At 42.7% G+C, this 16884-nt stretch overlaps 1 protein-coding gene and 1 long non-coding RNA gene across 5 annotated transcripts in view; one reads left to right on the plus strand and one right to left on the minus strand.

The window, feature by feature from the left end:
- cdh4 (cadherin 4, type 1, R-cadherin (retinal)) overlaps positions 1–16884 on the minus strand; it is a 97773-nt gene that overhangs the window by 49351 nt on the left and 31538 nt on the right. The window lies entirely within an intron of this gene.
- LOC119122779 lies at positions 10604–13336 on the plus strand. The gene is made up of 2 exons (XR_005097948.1): positions 10604–11245; positions 11372–13336. It is a non-coding gene; the product is annotated as an uncharacterized LOC119122779 (long non-coding RNA).

Consider the following 16884-nt stretch of genomic DNA (forward strand, 5'->3'; position numbering starts at 1 on the left):
AACATGGATGAAAGGCTTCAGTGGACGGTGTCATGGGAGGCGGGAAGGTGAGACAAAGAGCTCAGCCTCATGGGACACAGTCATCGTGTGACAATTTGGAGACTTATGGGCCATCAACCACTTCACATACAGAAACACCTGTTAAGAAGATTCTGTTCACAAGCGCAACGGTAGAAGACCACCTGTGACACCAACACGTTGGATCTTCTCCTAACACCACCATTCACTCCTTTGTCTTCATTTCACACACATACCAACACTGGCACGCATTCACACGGGTCCATTTCCTCCTCCTGTCTTGAATTTGGTCCACACAGTCTGACACTAATGGCAACTTTTCACACCCTTTATGGAGAGTCTGCACGGATACAGGAACAACGACTCAGCTCTAACTTTTCAAAGACGCCTGTCTGCACACAGCCAGGCACTAAGAAGAAATGCTGAGACCCAACATGATTTATGTCCAATTATAGAGGTCTGAATGGGAATTCATCACATGATATTTTCTGAATAGAAATAATGCCCAGAGTGTATTTATGAATGCAGTAGAGTTTTACTCTCTCGACTACTGTACAGCCACAATTAAATAACGAGGGCACTGGATTAACAAGCACTCAATGGACATCATAACGTCTAACACACCCAAGTCAGGCTTTGCTTCTTCTCATTGTCCATCCTCTGCCCGAAAAATGGCTGGCCGTCTGACCAATGATCATCACTAATGAGAACGCGTGACAATTCTACCCACAGGAGACTAAAAAAGCACACACTTGAGCAAAAGCACATAAAGCTGCAAGTGAAGGTGTGCACGCGCTGAGCGGTAGAGCTGATTGGCAGGCAAATTGTTACTGCTGTAACAGCAGATTGACAGTGAAAACCGCCAAATGCACAAAAGACATTTAATGCCGGTAAAAAGGCATTCACGGAACTGGCCTCACCAGAGTTTGCATAAAAGCCAGACTATTTTGCGCGTCTCTGAGAAGTTGAGGCTGAGGTGAAGCGTTCGGTAAAATATGGGACTTATTTATCTATTTTTTTTCAGAAGAGAAGCTCTTTATAGAAACAGAGAGACTCAGGTGCCAATCATGAGCAGTAAACCCACTTTCAAGGCTGGAGCTTATTCAAGTGTGGGTGTTGGAATTTCTTATTTCTTACACCTTGAAGAGAGGCGACTCAAGATGCTGTGCCACGAGTGGGATAGTAAATAAAGGTGATAATAATAAAGCTGCTCCACATTTTTTCATCAAGAAACCATAATTCTAGTGTCCGCGACAGGCGAATGTGCTCGGGTTGGACCAGAAAAAAATGAACATAATAGGGGAAGGTGAGCTAGAGGGAAAAAAAAAAAAAACATCTCACAGCGAGAGGTGATCGTGAGAATGAGAAATACTAAGCAGTATTTGGCCATTTCTGCTCCTCATAATGTCCCACAGTGTAGGTATAATTAGACCCGGGAAATGGTGTATCATTAGTCCCAGCCAGGATGTTAAAATAAAGTGTGAACTAATTGGTGGAGAATATACCATGCCTGAAATAATAAAGCCGGTGATTATGGGAGTAGACGCCGTCCAATTAAAATTGATACTTTCAGCAGCGTAGGGCAGAATCCAATGATGATTAAAAGAGGCGAGAAATCCACATAAAACCGATCATCTCTTGTTCTAAACTTGAGTTCTTCAAAGATGGCCGACATTAAACTGTTGTCAACTCGACTAACATCTCATTTTCTATCGTTGTGTAGGTTTTAATGAGAATATTCACCAGATTTCAGAAAGCTCTGCAAGTTAAGATCGAGCACTCTGCGAGAACAAGCCACATAAAAGCATGAAAGTCATGTTTTCCAAAATGAAGGTACATGGGATAAGAGTTGTAACACGTGTAAGTCCATTGGGTGAAAAAAGCACTTATCGCCATTAAGCTCGCTCGCTCGCTCGTGTGTGCCTCGACACAAGCGTGTCAGCCTTTGTCGGCAGAGGCAGCAGCTCGGCTCTCTTGACTCAACTGGGACAGACGGTCCGGACTCGGCATCAAGCAGCTGTCAGCGCTTTTATTTTACTGGGAAAAAAAACATTTTCAATCAATGCCTGAGGATGTTTTCAAGCATTTTAAGAGGCAAGCGGCTCAAACATCACCGCTGTTCGATAGGTCAAGCGGCATTCTTGAGCAGTTCCAAATTTGCTAATGGGGAGTCGCAAACCAGGCGACTTCTCACTGGAGACGGGATGCTATTTTCACGCTTGTTGCCTTCGTTCTTTCCCAGTAGCTTTTTGCACATACCTTTACGCAAACCATCTGCCGCCCGGGTCCTTTGTGAGTTAGTTCGAGAGCTTAGTGGCTGTCTCCGTTTGTTCACAAAACAACAACTTTAATTGGAAATGCAGGGGCGAAAGAAGAGGAGGCCTCCGCAAGACTTGTACTTCACCTGGCTCAGACTTCTTATTTGAATCATTGATCGCAATACTCGTCATGTCAATGTGTGTCTCAAGACATGATAGTTGGCTCTTTTTAACAGCAAAATAACGACAGCACGGCAGCTAACAATCGCAGGCTTCTATTTTGGATATTTGGGTAAATGGTTTAGATGACGATACAGCAAAATAACCTTCAGCGATTACTTAGATGCAATTAATAAATCAAACACAACTTGCAATGATCAGCCAGCTTCATCAGCAGTTTACGTGCATCATCCAGTTTATAGTTTGCTGATATGCATTGTGCTGTGGCCAGTTTCCAATTGCACTTGATGGGCTTGAACAATTTGCACGGCTGGCAGAAAAAAACATAATCAATCCGGAGATTATAGAAAAGGACACTAAAAGCAGCCAAGCGCAGCATTTTCTCTTATCACAATTACACCTTCGCCTCCAGTCTCAGGTAGAGCCAATTAAGCTCCGAGAGGATCAGCCAGCGACCACTTCACATCCAGACGCCTTAAAGATGACTGACTGCAGAGGGGCGGCACGCTAACACACAGCGAGGATCGATTTATAATGCAGGTATATGGAACACTCAACCCTGGTATTTTTTCAAAGCACACAGCTATTGATTTGGGGAATGACGTAGAGGTTGCTGAGTGACAAACGGCTGCATCAACCGTTCAAGGGCATTGGCCAAACACTTCCACCATTTACGCTTCCATCGCGGAAAGTTCATTCAACACTCCCAGACTCCATTTTTTCTGTCTTTCATTGCGAGAGATCCCTCATGGAAGGTGATGACTCGGCAGTACAGAAGTAGAAAAGCGTTTTAATATGAACGAATAAAGGCGAGTAAGAGATGCGCTAACAACCGAGACTATAAATGAACACACATTCTGTCGCGTTTGTGTTTTATTCTCTGTAGAATTTGACATTGTTATTCTTTTAACAACGACGGTGTTGGAAGTAAACCAAATATGGAAGAAGACACAAACTTGTAAGACTTTGCTTTCATACAACTACTTGAGGTTTGACGTGATCTAAAAGCTGTTGTTATAACGCCATTGATCTTGGGTGAATGACAGAGTGGCATTGCAAAATATTGTATATACGAATGGCACACACATGGATCATGGTCATTGGTGGTAATTATTCGGGCCTTGACACCACCGCGAGGTGATGGAAAGAGAAGAGACAGGCTTGGAGGCTCCTTTCCACTGCCCTTGCTGTGTCCTCCATCAGAGTCGCCAGCTAAGATTTGATCCGAAGCAATCTCCACAGCTCTTGTTTGCATTCCTCGCCCGGCTATTTTAATCAGGAACCTCGCTAAACAAATTCCAGCTGTTATCAGATCCGCTCAATGTTACCGAATCACACGCCGCACAACTTCAATTAAACATGAAAACCTTTCGACCTCAACTTTGCCAGGACAAATTTCATTATTGAGTAAAGCAACAACATTTCAAATTAGCCTTCATCTTCTACAAATGCAAGACCTGAACCATTGAGTATGCTGACCAGGTTAGATGGATTTGGCTAAAGAGGATGCCGATGGATGACCGACTTCCTCAAAATGACGACATCAAATGTAACGGCGAAGAACGCAGCTCATATGGTCGAATCCTTCATGAAAGCTTTCTCATACTTTATAGCTTGTGGCAACATGGCCAACAAGTCTCACTAGCATTTATTTCAAGGCGAAACCTGCACTGTTGGATTGATGTACGCCGACCAGTATTTCGCTTGACCTCTTTGCCTCTGCAGATATGCCCCTCTTGGAGCCTTGAAACTCTCTGAAATGATTTGTGACGTCTAAACTGGCCATGTCATAAACCGCTTTGAAAATATGGACTGAAAAAATAGACTCCATACGACGGGAGGCTCAGAAGGCCCGAGATGATGTAAGGTCTTTCACAATAAGCAGTTGCAACAGTGTTGCAGTTAGGCCGAGCCAGTCTCTTCATTATTTAATACAAATATAAAATACATTTGCTGAGCGAATAAATGCTTTTATGGATCTGCTTTGTTTGCTGCCAGCTTTTGCTTGAAGCAGTTACAAAGTTCAAAGTTAAGTTCCATCGAGTTTACGTCTTAAGACAAAACCCATTTGAGTTCATTTCATTTGAAAAGTTGTTTCCCTTATTGACTTGCAACGAACATCCATCTCTAAATGAGGGTCTTGCTGATAGCAAGCTTGCGTCGCTCTATTCTCTCTCTCTCGCTCTCTGCGTGGATATCCCAATAGAACTTCCCTCCGCACATGTTCAATTATTCATCTCCCTCTGTCAAAAATTCAGCCTTGCTAGCACTTGCCAGTATCCCACACAAATTGGCAGCCATGCGCAAATTTGGCATATGGTGCCGAGCAGCACGGCTTTTTTTTTCCCCCCACGTCTTTTCAGTTAGTCCGCCCGCACTTTCCGAGTACACTAACACAAATGGCAATAAACTCGCAAATACATGTATATTTACAGATACACTCACACAAAGTAATGATGTTCCGTGTTTGTCTGCCTTCCAAAGTGAAAGCCCCCGTTTGTTACCGCAGCGTACGTTTTTGGACTTTTGTCTGATGATCTCTTCACATGAACTTCCAATCTCGAAAATGTCATGCTTTGTTGTAACACACAATGATGGAGGAAAACCTTTATGACTGCTAACTATCATTCATGAGACACAGAATTAGCCAATGGGAGACTAAAAATGGAGGAAAATGCAATTGTTTGACACACAGACCAAAGTGAGTGATGCAACCCACTGACAACAGTGGCTGGAAAACGGCAATTTGTGTAAGCTATCGTTAATAGCCAGCGTTTGCCCTCACCCGTTCCCAAAGTGGGAAGTCTGTGGTACTACCCACCGAGGCATCCAGCTGCCAGAAGAAAAATGAAAATTGAATACAATACATGCAGCATACAATCGGTTGGTTCGCTAAAGGTTGCTTGATCGAATGCAACACAGATGTGAAGTGCTTCACAGAAACAGTGATTACCCAACAACATACAAATTAAAAAATATATGTTGGCTCTCATGCATCTACTTTGTCAGTTTAAAAATATCGGTCGGGGATCCGGTCACAGAAACCCGGAACCGTCACGTAGCTACACACATTTAATACGTGAGAAATTTACTTTTTTATCAATTTATGACATTGTTATGAAAAATACTTAAATACTTCAACGTTGCGAATTGTTCAGAACATCATGTTGCGCCACACAAACACACACAACCACCTGCTGGGAGCCTAAATGGGTAGTGAGCGCGTATGTGTGTGTGTCTGTGTGTGTGTGTGTGTGTGTGTGTGTGTGTGCGTGCAGACGGGAGCTCATCCCAAATGTTCTTCTTGCCCTTGTGATCATACGCAACCAGAGAACAATTTCAGCTAATAAATAATACACAGAAATCAAATTACATTGAACAAATAAAGATGTCGACGAAACTATTAATCAGAGCGCAAACATGTATTTACAAATATAACACTGGCACAAACAATCAATTATTCATAAAGTACGGGTGGGGTAGTGGGCTTCTTCCCGGGTGAGATGCTGCCATAATTGGAGTGGGACTCCGTTAGCGCCGGCTGCTGTGTGTTTACATAGATCGGCTGAATGCAGATTATTGTGTACCTTTACACAGATTCACAAACAAGCATTATAAAAAAAAAAAGTATCCCAAACCGTTTACCAGCAGTCAAGTGCCGGCTCATTATTACTTAATGACTTGTCTGATTAGTACCCAATATAAAAATCTTAGAGTCACAAGCTATATGTTTATTTTGATTTATTATTGGGCTAAAGTTACTGACTGGTGGCAGAATGACGAGGCGTATTAACATTTTGTGGTCAAACAGCCGCTGGGAGAAGAGCAACTTAGTTCTCATTGTGACACATTAAACATTACCACTGGCAGAAGGGTCTTTAGTTTGAGCTCATTGTCGGTCAGCTTTAGTGTTTTTCTCCTCCGTGTGTGCGGTGCATCTCCAAATAGGAAGCGTGGATGATTGCACTTTATCAATCAACCCGCACATGCCGGTACATGACAATGTTGCGTGTTTTTCCACACACTTTTGAGTTGATTAGCCCTCAAACGTATGCATTGGTGGCACTTTTTACTTTTTATGTCCCTCTCTTCCCTTTGGGATGTGTTAACAAAATACTCAAAGACCTTGCGATAATTAATCAACAAGGGATTTGTGCGTGCCAATCAATGTGTGTAAATTGTGGGGGAAAAAAAGATCTGGCAACATATGCCCACTTTGTTTCTACACATCTAAAATACTATTAAAGAGTTTGTGCAAACTACTATTGTTGACTTGGCCTTGTGTCAAACAAATATTCTTGGTTAGCAAGTAATATTTATTCAAGCTAAGCATCATAATCAATTACTAATTATTTTTGGACTATTAGGCGCACCGTGTTATTGATGCAACATCAACGAACGGGTCGATTTCCATACATAAGGAACATTGAGTTATCTTTGTGAAACATTGCGTTCAGTCTGAAAGTTCAGTCTACATGATTTCTAGATGTGGAAAAGTTAAAAAGTTGGCAGAAAAATAAATATGCAAGTAAAGTACAGATACTTGAAAAATCTTTTAAACAAATACAAAGAAAGTAACTAACAATACCCCTTGGCTAAAAAGTGAACATGACCTCCAATTGAGTAAAACCGCCTCCAGTGGAGCACGCGACTCTCCCGCCTGGTGCGTCTTTAACGAATTTCCATTTTCAGATTCACAGCTTGTCCCTTCTCCCGTTGCCACCATTCATTGTCGTAACCTCTTGTTAACAACCCGAGGGCCAAATCATTTGTGTTGCGCAAAGTGCTCGCATTAATGTCAAATGTCGGAATAGCAATCGCGTTAATATTGAAGCACTTTTACCGGACGCTAAAAGCATCTGATGGTTGGGGAAGGAGGGAGGGGGGGTGGAGTTTTTCCATCTTACTGTTAATGCAGTGCAGGTATTCATTATCATAACCAATAGTGATGAATAATTGCATTGCAGTGGGTGGCGGCTAGTACTAAATCACGTTTATAAACGCTTCTGCATATCCTGTGATTGAATGATTGTACGAATGTTATGAGATAAAAACACATTGCTTTTTGTAACTACTTCAAGCAAGGCAATGTTTTTGTTTATCAGAGACCAGAGCAGGATGGAAACATACTGACATGCTTCTTCCATCGTGTGTGTGTGTGTGCTGCCTCTTTTGAAGTCTCCTGTCTCTGGTGTATGTCTTATTGTAACTTTATTGCCTGCATCAAACATGTACACCGCTTGACACCCATACTTGGTTGTACAATTTCTACTTCAGCTTGGTGGTTCTCAAATGAAAGCGTCCTCAGGGGCATTGCGCATTGGGCCAGATTTACTGAATGCCACTAAATTACACATTTTCCCAACAGGTTGCGCATGCTGGTGGGCGTCTTGCATATGATTTAATATGATAATAACAGATTACACAGGTTACTGGTAATTTCCCTTCCCTTCCGTTGACAACAATAACCTTCGCCTGGGCCTGTTTTTTGCAGTCTTAAATCAGACCCAGAGCGGTGTTTGTGAACGTACTCAGTGACGGAAGCAAAAAGGGAAGGTGGGCGTGAAACTGTTGTCGCAGCTGTGATGAACTGGTGCTGACACAGCCAGATGTTTAGTTTAAATGCAAAGCCCCAACGTAGGATGATAGGAGGCGCTGACGCATGTTCTGGGGGCTTTAGGCAGCCAAGTGCTCCTCTGTTGGCCCTTTACACCCCCCCATAGGTAGAGCATGTGTACACTTTATCACACACAATTGACGTTTAACCGAGTGTGTACATTTGGAGGCGTGTGTGCACATTTCCATATCTGTGCTACATGGAGCATACGTCGGATTCGGGGTCTGCCGTCGCAGTTTTGTCATTGTGGAAAAATCACACACATGCAAACACACCTGCCACCATAAGCAAATGGTATCAATTTGGAAAAGAGCCATATCCCGGTGGAAGCTCTGCCGTGGAGAAATAGTGAGAAGGAATAAGTGAGCGACATCTGTGTCATGTGATGAAATGACATCAGTAGCTCATCATCATCATCACTCGTACTTGTACTATCATCGTAAACATGATCTCAGCCATCATGCACCTGCTGGGTGCGTACGGCAGTGAGCCTCGCGGGTTCACAATGACAAGCAAGCCTTCATGGAAACAACTTGAACTTTGAAGCGGCGTCGGCAGGCAGGCGCTTCTTGGTAGCCTAATTGACACACTTACAAATTCTCACTTTCTTCCTCACTCATCTGCTCATGTTCTCCCCATTCAAACTAATCTCATTTACCGGTATCGTGAACTACAGCCAACGAATGTTATTAAGACGGCTGGTAGACAGCCCGGGGAGATCAAGAGCAGGTACGTGGGGAGGGCAGAAGGTGATTAATTCCATCCTGTGGAGTGAGTTCACGGAAGGAAATAATGGCGAAAAACAAACATGGACACTAAAGCCGCTCTCAAAGCCCCCTTTTGTTCCCCTCGGCTCCATGCGTACGTCATCGAGATTTTAAAGGGGACTAGAAAGATATAATCCAAACTCTTACCAACAATAGCACCTTTGATTCTTTTTGGCTCCATGTTGGATTATCACCATTTGGGTCTCCCAACAGTCCCATTTAGGCATGAAGCCCTGCCCGCTCTCCAATCTGTCTCTGTTTCCTTCTAGAGCCTCAAACCCACAGACAACCATGAGGTAATGGGCACTGTGAAGTATTTCGCAACCACCTGGGACCCATTCTTGCAGTTATGTGTCCAATGTGTGACTATTAGACGGCAGCTAAAGGCTGCCATCCATCGCTTGGGTATCTGTTTGATGAAGCCCACATGGGAATACTTCACCGCTGGTCTTCGTTAACCTGTCGTTCTATTTTAACAATCTCCCTGGGGTGGCTTTACAGTCTATTATATTTATACCAAAGAGGCTGCGTGATATATGATTAGATGAGTATCAATAAACTATATTTCGTCCTTGCACGGTTCAATTTGTATCAGCGAAAGAAAATCATGGCTCGAGTGAACAACAAACGAGTTAAAACTGCAAATTTAATTAAATTTATGTTAATCTTAATCTTTCGGGAGATTACTTGGGACAACAAATTTACAAGACAATTTCCTTTTAATATTATAGCAACGTTGTTATAAAGAATATGACTGCAGCTGGACTTAAATGACGTGCAGTGCTCGACTTGTGATAAATGCATCATGATGTCTCTGATTTCTATTAACGCGAGGCTGTAAAAACAGCCGTTAAAGTGCTATCTATGAAGCAGTGCAGGTCTAAATTCCCAAAGACTAAAATTAGACAAGAAAACGTGTCTAAATTCTTTGAAACTGTGGAGGCTGGTTCTACACCACTACAAACTGCCACCGCAATTATAAAAAAATCTCTCCGAAGAATCAATAAATGAGCCGCCGTCGTATTTTATTTTTTGCGTTGGGGTTGATTAATATGTTAAGGTGGGCATTAGTGATTGTCCCTTGAGGATAACACGCAGCAATTTTTTCCCCATTTGACCATACCTTTAGAAATGGCTCCACTTATATCATGCACATCAATATTTTATTTGTTGCGGAGAATGCAGCGCAGGTAAGCCATTATTCTCCCTCTCAAAGGATTTGTAAAAAAAAAAAAAAAAAAAATCCAACTTTTGCATTCTCTATGTTCAGGAGCAACAACAACAGCAGAGATAAGAAAGCACCCGAGAGAGTAAGAGCAGAGTTGTGTCTGCTTCCCGTACTCCCCTTTTTTGCCTCTAGTGTTCTACATCTGGCAAACACAAGCAGACCGCGGTGTCAAGTCTTCTTCACAAGCTACAAGTGACGAATATTTTATAAATGCTGGCAAAGTTTTACGATAGCAAACTTGACGGCGCAGTTATGCGAGGTAATGTTTGTGTTTTTTGTGTTTGTACGCAGACTTTTAAGCGGCAAGGGAGGACAAAAGGCAGACAAATAACCCAGGCGGCCCTTTTAATGACGTTGGGGTTTATCCGCTCCTTCTGCCTCCTCTAATTTCCATCAACCTTGACAAACCCATTAAATGAAAGCTGGACCTAAAATAAACAATGTTGTGTTGAGTTTAAGTGACAAGCAGTGATCACACCTCTCAGTGTCGAGGGAGGGACGGAGGGAAAGAGGGAGGGAGGGAGGGAGGGAGGGAGGGAGAGACGATTTGAATTGAAAATGTGCCGCTCCGAAACACATCACTCGGCAAAACACAATTTGCTAACAAATCTGCGCGAGCACATCAAGAAAGCAAATACGTTGTTTGTTATTGAGCAGGAAAATTGTGCGACATATGTTCTGGATTACAGATCGGGATTCATCAAATTTGGTGAATACTGATCTGAGAGTAATACATTGTATTATCCTGTTCCCTCAATAGATGGCGTGTTTTTTTTTTTCTTTCACTTGCAGTTCGGCTCCTCAACACTATATGAAGAGCAGGACTCCATGTTCTCGCTACAGGTCATCGTCATGTCTTCTCTCCTGTCTGGCAATATGTTTTGTTAAACAGGCCCCGAGGGAAGTGCTCTTCAAATTCAAAGAGTCCAAGGAGTCGGCGGCGCCGTTCCAACCCTCGGCGGACCGCCGAGGACAATGTGACCTCGGTAAGGGTGATGTTAACACTCGTGGCGATTGACAGGCGCCATTTTTCTCAGGGTGACGTCTTTATCGGTGGCCATTGTCATTCTGAAGGAACACAGTGCACCCGCCACCTTGCCTGGAACAAAATGTAGTTTCCATGACAACGCCATTCTTCCAACTTTCATGACATTTTTGCCACACAGACTGACTTAAGGTGAGCCATTCTGAATATTTCTTAGCGGATTTCAGTTCAGCTCAAGACTCGTCTTGTACATTTACTGACACGGACATTCTTCAGAATCTTTCTTTCCCAGACTTGCCCTTTTATTTTCTTTGATAGCTGATCTACACTACAGAGCTGCACCTCGGGGATGTGAAGCTTTGGAAAGACAGCCTATTTGTATTTGACTCAAGGCAACTTGATGGTTGTTGACCACATGAAACCTTTTTTTTTCTTTCCACTATATTCATCACAAATTCTTTCAAGAATTACAAATCTGGGTTTTAGCGTGGAAAAATATGAGTTGGGGTATGTACAGTATTCCTTTATTTGTCTGTAGATCCGTATCTGCCGTGCTCGAAGTAAATGTCAGCCTGTGCAGGAAGGTGGAAGAAACACCTTTTTAAAATAAATAAATAAATAAATACTATATAATATAACTATATATATAATAAATATCAGAAGCAAAATAAGGTTAGTAAGATGAATCAATGCCGAGCTTCAAATCAAGACCATGAGCGGGCCACGGGGTGCGCCTACCAAACCTGAATTACGATTGTGCGTAGTATGAAATGAATCATTACCTCGGCGGCAGAGAAAATATCATGTGTCGTGCTCCGAGCTATTCCCCCTCGTGAGGACTGATTTGCAATCTGAAGACAGATTGTGCATTCAAGCAACAATGCCGCTTTTAGCTTTCAGGCTGCCCCGGCGTGAGGGATATACAGGATGCAATCAATAGGTGAATTAATTACAACACGGGCAAATGGGACTATTGTGTGACCAGAGGAGGTGTGAGAAAAGATGGCGGCGTAACAGTCAACATCAATTCTTAGGCCGAGTGTCGCCGCAACATATGGGGTTCAAGGAAGCTCACGTGGGAGCCTGCGGCACGCCTTCATCATTTCTGCATCAGCGATGCGCACAAATACCCGGCGGTTCGATTCGACTGTGTGCATGACAGACGCGGCAAGGCGACGCTAGCTTACACGGGATGCTCGTGTCTCATTAAAGTGAGCGACTCGTGCACATTAATGATATGAAAGCAATTAAGGAGTTTAAGTGAGATGGAACTAAAAGAAAAGGGCAGCTTTGAAGAGCTGGCGTGACACTTATGGCCGCGGTCCACTTCCCTGACTTTGCACCATTGTGAGTCTCAAGTGGTGGCGGGGATGCAAGCCTACTTCCTGCTAGCGTGCTCGTCTATTTAGAGGAGCGGTGTGTCGCTCCGTTTGCCCGTGGGCTACATTTGCCTCGCTGCTAATATATTCAATCACCGCCCCGTGAATTCCTTAAGAGAACAATCGAGAGGAGGGGCGGGTGAAGGGGGCACAGCTGCTGACCTTGCCCTGGCACTTACCCCGCTTCCTGCTACTCGCAGCGGCAATATTCCAGGCTGTTGTTTTGCTTCTATCAAATTTTCCATTAAAAGTGACATTTCATCTACATCAAGCCCCGAGGTGCAAAAGCCACCCAATATTAAAGGAGGTGAGGGATGGAAGAATACGTTTGCCAGGTTTGCGCACGCACACACGCATGCACGACTTTGTGTATGCCCCCAGCTTCGACTGTAACTGACTCCATTATCAACATCAAGGCAATTACATGCTTCTCTGTATTCACTGTAGCTATTAAAGCAAACAGCCAGTCATTTATCACAAGTATGTAAACACCGGAGTGTTTCTCTCTCTTTCTCATCATTTGCCGCTAATGTCACACCATATATTGTAAGATGCCCCAAAAGTAAACTTTTTTTTTTTTTTTTTTAAGAAACGGCTACATTGCAGCGTAGACCTGGAGAATTTGACGTACAAGCACAGACACATTTTCTTATGTGGCAATGTTAACACATTTTAAGTTTCAAAGAAATCAACTGGGCAAATCAGTTTAGTAGCCAGTTGCGCATAAGCTCGAGAGATTTATGTACACAAGGCCTGCGATGACTCATAAATCAAGAGACTGACTCATAACTCATGCGAGGGAAAAAAAAAAGTCAAAATACGAAGTGTAAAAAATCTTTGAGTGGTTTTCATTCCCTCCTGAGCATTAAAGCGTACTCAATTGTGATTAAATTGTCTTGCACTGGATGAGGTTTTGTGAAATATGATGTGCAGATAGTGACAGCCTTATGTGATTATCAAAGAGCTCTTTGGAACATTATAAAAACGCATTTGTAGAAACCCAAGCCAAACTAAGAGATTATATGTAACTATGGAAATTTAAGGACGTCTCTTTTTCATCACGAAAAACAGATAGCTATCAGGGTGCAACTTTATTTCTCAATATCTCCGCATTTTAGGAACTATCTGGTGGTCAAGGGCAGAATGATGACCCCAGTTATACTTTTTTAAAATTTGAACTAAGTATGCAAATTCTACAACACGACTTTTGCAATTCAATTGTGACCCTTGTGAGCACTCCATCGCTTTGTGAAATAAATCCTGACACCAATAGCGCCTAATAAATGAATACAAGCAAACAAGTCAACTGCAGTTTTAATGAGATGTAGGTATGCTTGAGTAAATATAATGAGACCTGAAAATGTGATTTTGCTCCAGTCTGTGCGCTTTCACGAAAGGTTGTGGGTTAAAAAGACACATTATTAGGCACACTCGTAATGAGACACAACAAGACCCTTAGTCAAAATTGTGACCTCTCCAAGATAATAATGATGCTCTTGGTGAAAATGTACATACGGATTTTAAGAATCCTGAACAAAACTCACTAAAAGGTGTCCCCTAGAAAATCACCCGTAAAATGACACCCACCAACCCAAACGCAATTCAGTGAAAAAGCCTTGACAGATCTGATCAGATGGATCTGATTGGCAGATATTTTGCATTTTATAAAAAATAAAACCCTGTGATTGGTTATAATGTTGCTGATCAATCAGTGATGTCATAAATAAGACATTACAGCAAACAGAATCTCATTCAATCTAGGGACATATTGTGCTCCCATCCTTAATAATCCAAAGCATATGCAGTTAAATTTTCTTTCCTTCATTTTTTTGGGGGAAGCGTTACTCCCTACATTTTCCGTGTATTGAGTGTTTATCAGCGTTATGGGGAAAATTATTATTAATTGTGATTTTTTTTTTTTACCCCATTGCTGATTGGCTCCAAAATCCTGATCATGTAAAGCAGGGGTGTCAAACTCATTCTTTTCGCGGGCCGCATTGTAGTCATAGCTTCTTTCGGAGGGCCATTATGACTATCAACCCAAATAAATCTATGAGCACCTCATATTATATTCAGTAAAAGCTACAAACTGACAAATAACTCGTTTTCAAATCAGATGAGTAAAAACAGGTCAAATATTTAAAAAAAAAAAAAAAAAAGGTATTATTAAAAGTGAAGACAATTTGCAATTCTAGTAATGACACACGAATTTGATGCACAATTTGTCTTCGCGGGCCACATAAAATGATGTGGCTGGCCGTATCTGGCCCCCGAACCTTGAGTTTGACACCTGTGATGTAAAGCCTAAAATAAGTCTGCCATGCCAGGACGCAGGAAACACCCCCCAATGTGTGCCTGAAATTGAACAGGAAGTCAACCACTTTGATTATACAAAGCCATTTTGGCCCCAGTAGGGAATTTACCATCTTGTAACCAAAAATCAAGACGGACAACATTTCCCTTCGAATCTTTCACATTTTACTTTGACAGGCAGTAATCTCACCCTTGGCTTGTACGGACTGCCCGCCCCAAAAACAAAGTGCCACTCGGATCCAATTCTGTGTGCATGCCTCTGATTAGGAAAACAAAGAAAATTTTGGGAAAGCAAATGAGCGGGAGCGAGCCTGGCAATTAGATATCTCAATTTCACTGATTGGGGATGACAAGGGCAACACTGCGCACAGCTTCATACTCTCAGACATGCACGCAAACCCTGTCCCACGTTGTCTTCTCGCTTCATTTTGCTCATGCAAACACACACACACACACACACACACATGAGACTACTATGCCTCATTTACTGCTATTCTAAATTGGATCTGATTTGCAATTAATGGTTTAATTGGCCATCGGAGGGGGTTCTTCTCTCCCTGGAGCCTCGCTGGTTCCGCTCGGTAGTCATGTGGGGAAGGCAGGATGCGGAACCGATAGAGCCGGATCAATCGAACTAAATAATCCCAAACTTGTTAGCAGACCGAGAGGAGTGATGACACATGGCCCTACAGGGCATCTAAACTACAAATTGCTCATTAGGAGATCATATGTGGCTGACAAGATGAAAAAAATGACAAGATATTTGATGATTTCCTTTCAGATCGTGGGCTTCTTCAAAATATTATGGAACTGAATGTTTCTTCTGGAACTGTAGCCGTATTTTCTCTATCTGTATGTGACAATGAATTGCAATGGAATCAAAGTAAAGCAATGCCAACTAAATGAACGACGTAGCCAACCATGTAAATGCCTTCAAGGTATAATAATGTTAATAGTGTCTGAAATGTGTATCGATTAAACATTTATACACTGTAGGCTTTAATGGGTGTGGAGCCTAAAAAAAAAAATGGAGCAGGAGAACAATAGCTCCGTTGGCCCCTCGCTCGAGTCATATTGCAATTGAGTGAGTCAGCAGAATTATAAATGCTGTTCATTATTAATCTATCCAGAGGCACTGTTCCAGTGTGGAGGGATGCTTCTGTTATGTGCACAGCGAAGCTGTCAAGTCACCTGACGGCCTTTTTTTTTTCCTTGTTAGCACACCCTAATTTGGCACTAAGTCTCCAACTATGCTAACATCTAATAAGGTAGCCAAGAACATAGCTTCCCAAGGTGTGAGCTCGACCCTCGAGGTTGTGAGGGGGCAAATCTACTGCTGAGCACTGCAGGATTGCAGTGATTGACTGATTTTGCTTTTTAGGCACTACATTTCTTGTCTTCCTGTAATCGGAAGGGGCGAGCCGACCTCATAAGTGATCTGGCCGTCATCCCGCCTCACACACTACCGGGAAAATGGTAAATGCAAATTTCCTAACCACATAGGCTCTCCCAGAATGGAATCAGGCAACTATCATGAACAATCCAAAAATCTGCATTGTAGCAAGTTTGCTGTATTTTATCATTGGCGAGAATATTTACTATGTAGCTCAGGCTTTTATCTACGTTTAGCATTTCCTGAACGTTCTTGCCCGAAGACACAGCATACTTGATGTGCAGAGTAAATTCCCTTTAGCCTGCAGCATGTCAGCCAAATCTCCCTGGAGGGAATATACAGTGGGAATTTAGTCCGGACTGACAGATGAATGGATAGACAGAGATTTGCTTAGCGCAGATGGAGCTGAACATTTGACCGCTCCGCTTTGATGCCGTCTTCTTTTATTTTGCTGTAACTCCCTGCTGCATTCTTCTGCGAGCGAAAACGCACAGGTGTGCACGAAAAGCAGGCATGCTAGGGCATCTTCAAAGCTTATCTGAATTTGCCCACCACGTTAAGTAACAACAAATCTAATATGTCCCCCGGGGGAGAGTGTCTGTGAGCTTGTATTACACCATCTACAGGTAGCGCACGCTAGGCTCTTTCGCTGTGTGGTGTTTGGAAAAAATATCCCGTCATATCATTGGTGACAGATCAAGCCAGACAGAAAATGAGCTAGCTGGAACATACTCTGTACACTACCG

Source organism: Syngnathus acus, chromosome 5 (genome assembly GCF_901709675.1).
Source record: "Syngnathus acus chromosome 5, fSynAcu1.2, whole genome shotgun sequence".
Taxonomy (NCBI): Eukaryota; Metazoa; Chordata; class Actinopteri; order Syngnathiformes; family Syngnathidae; genus Syngnathus; species Syngnathus acus.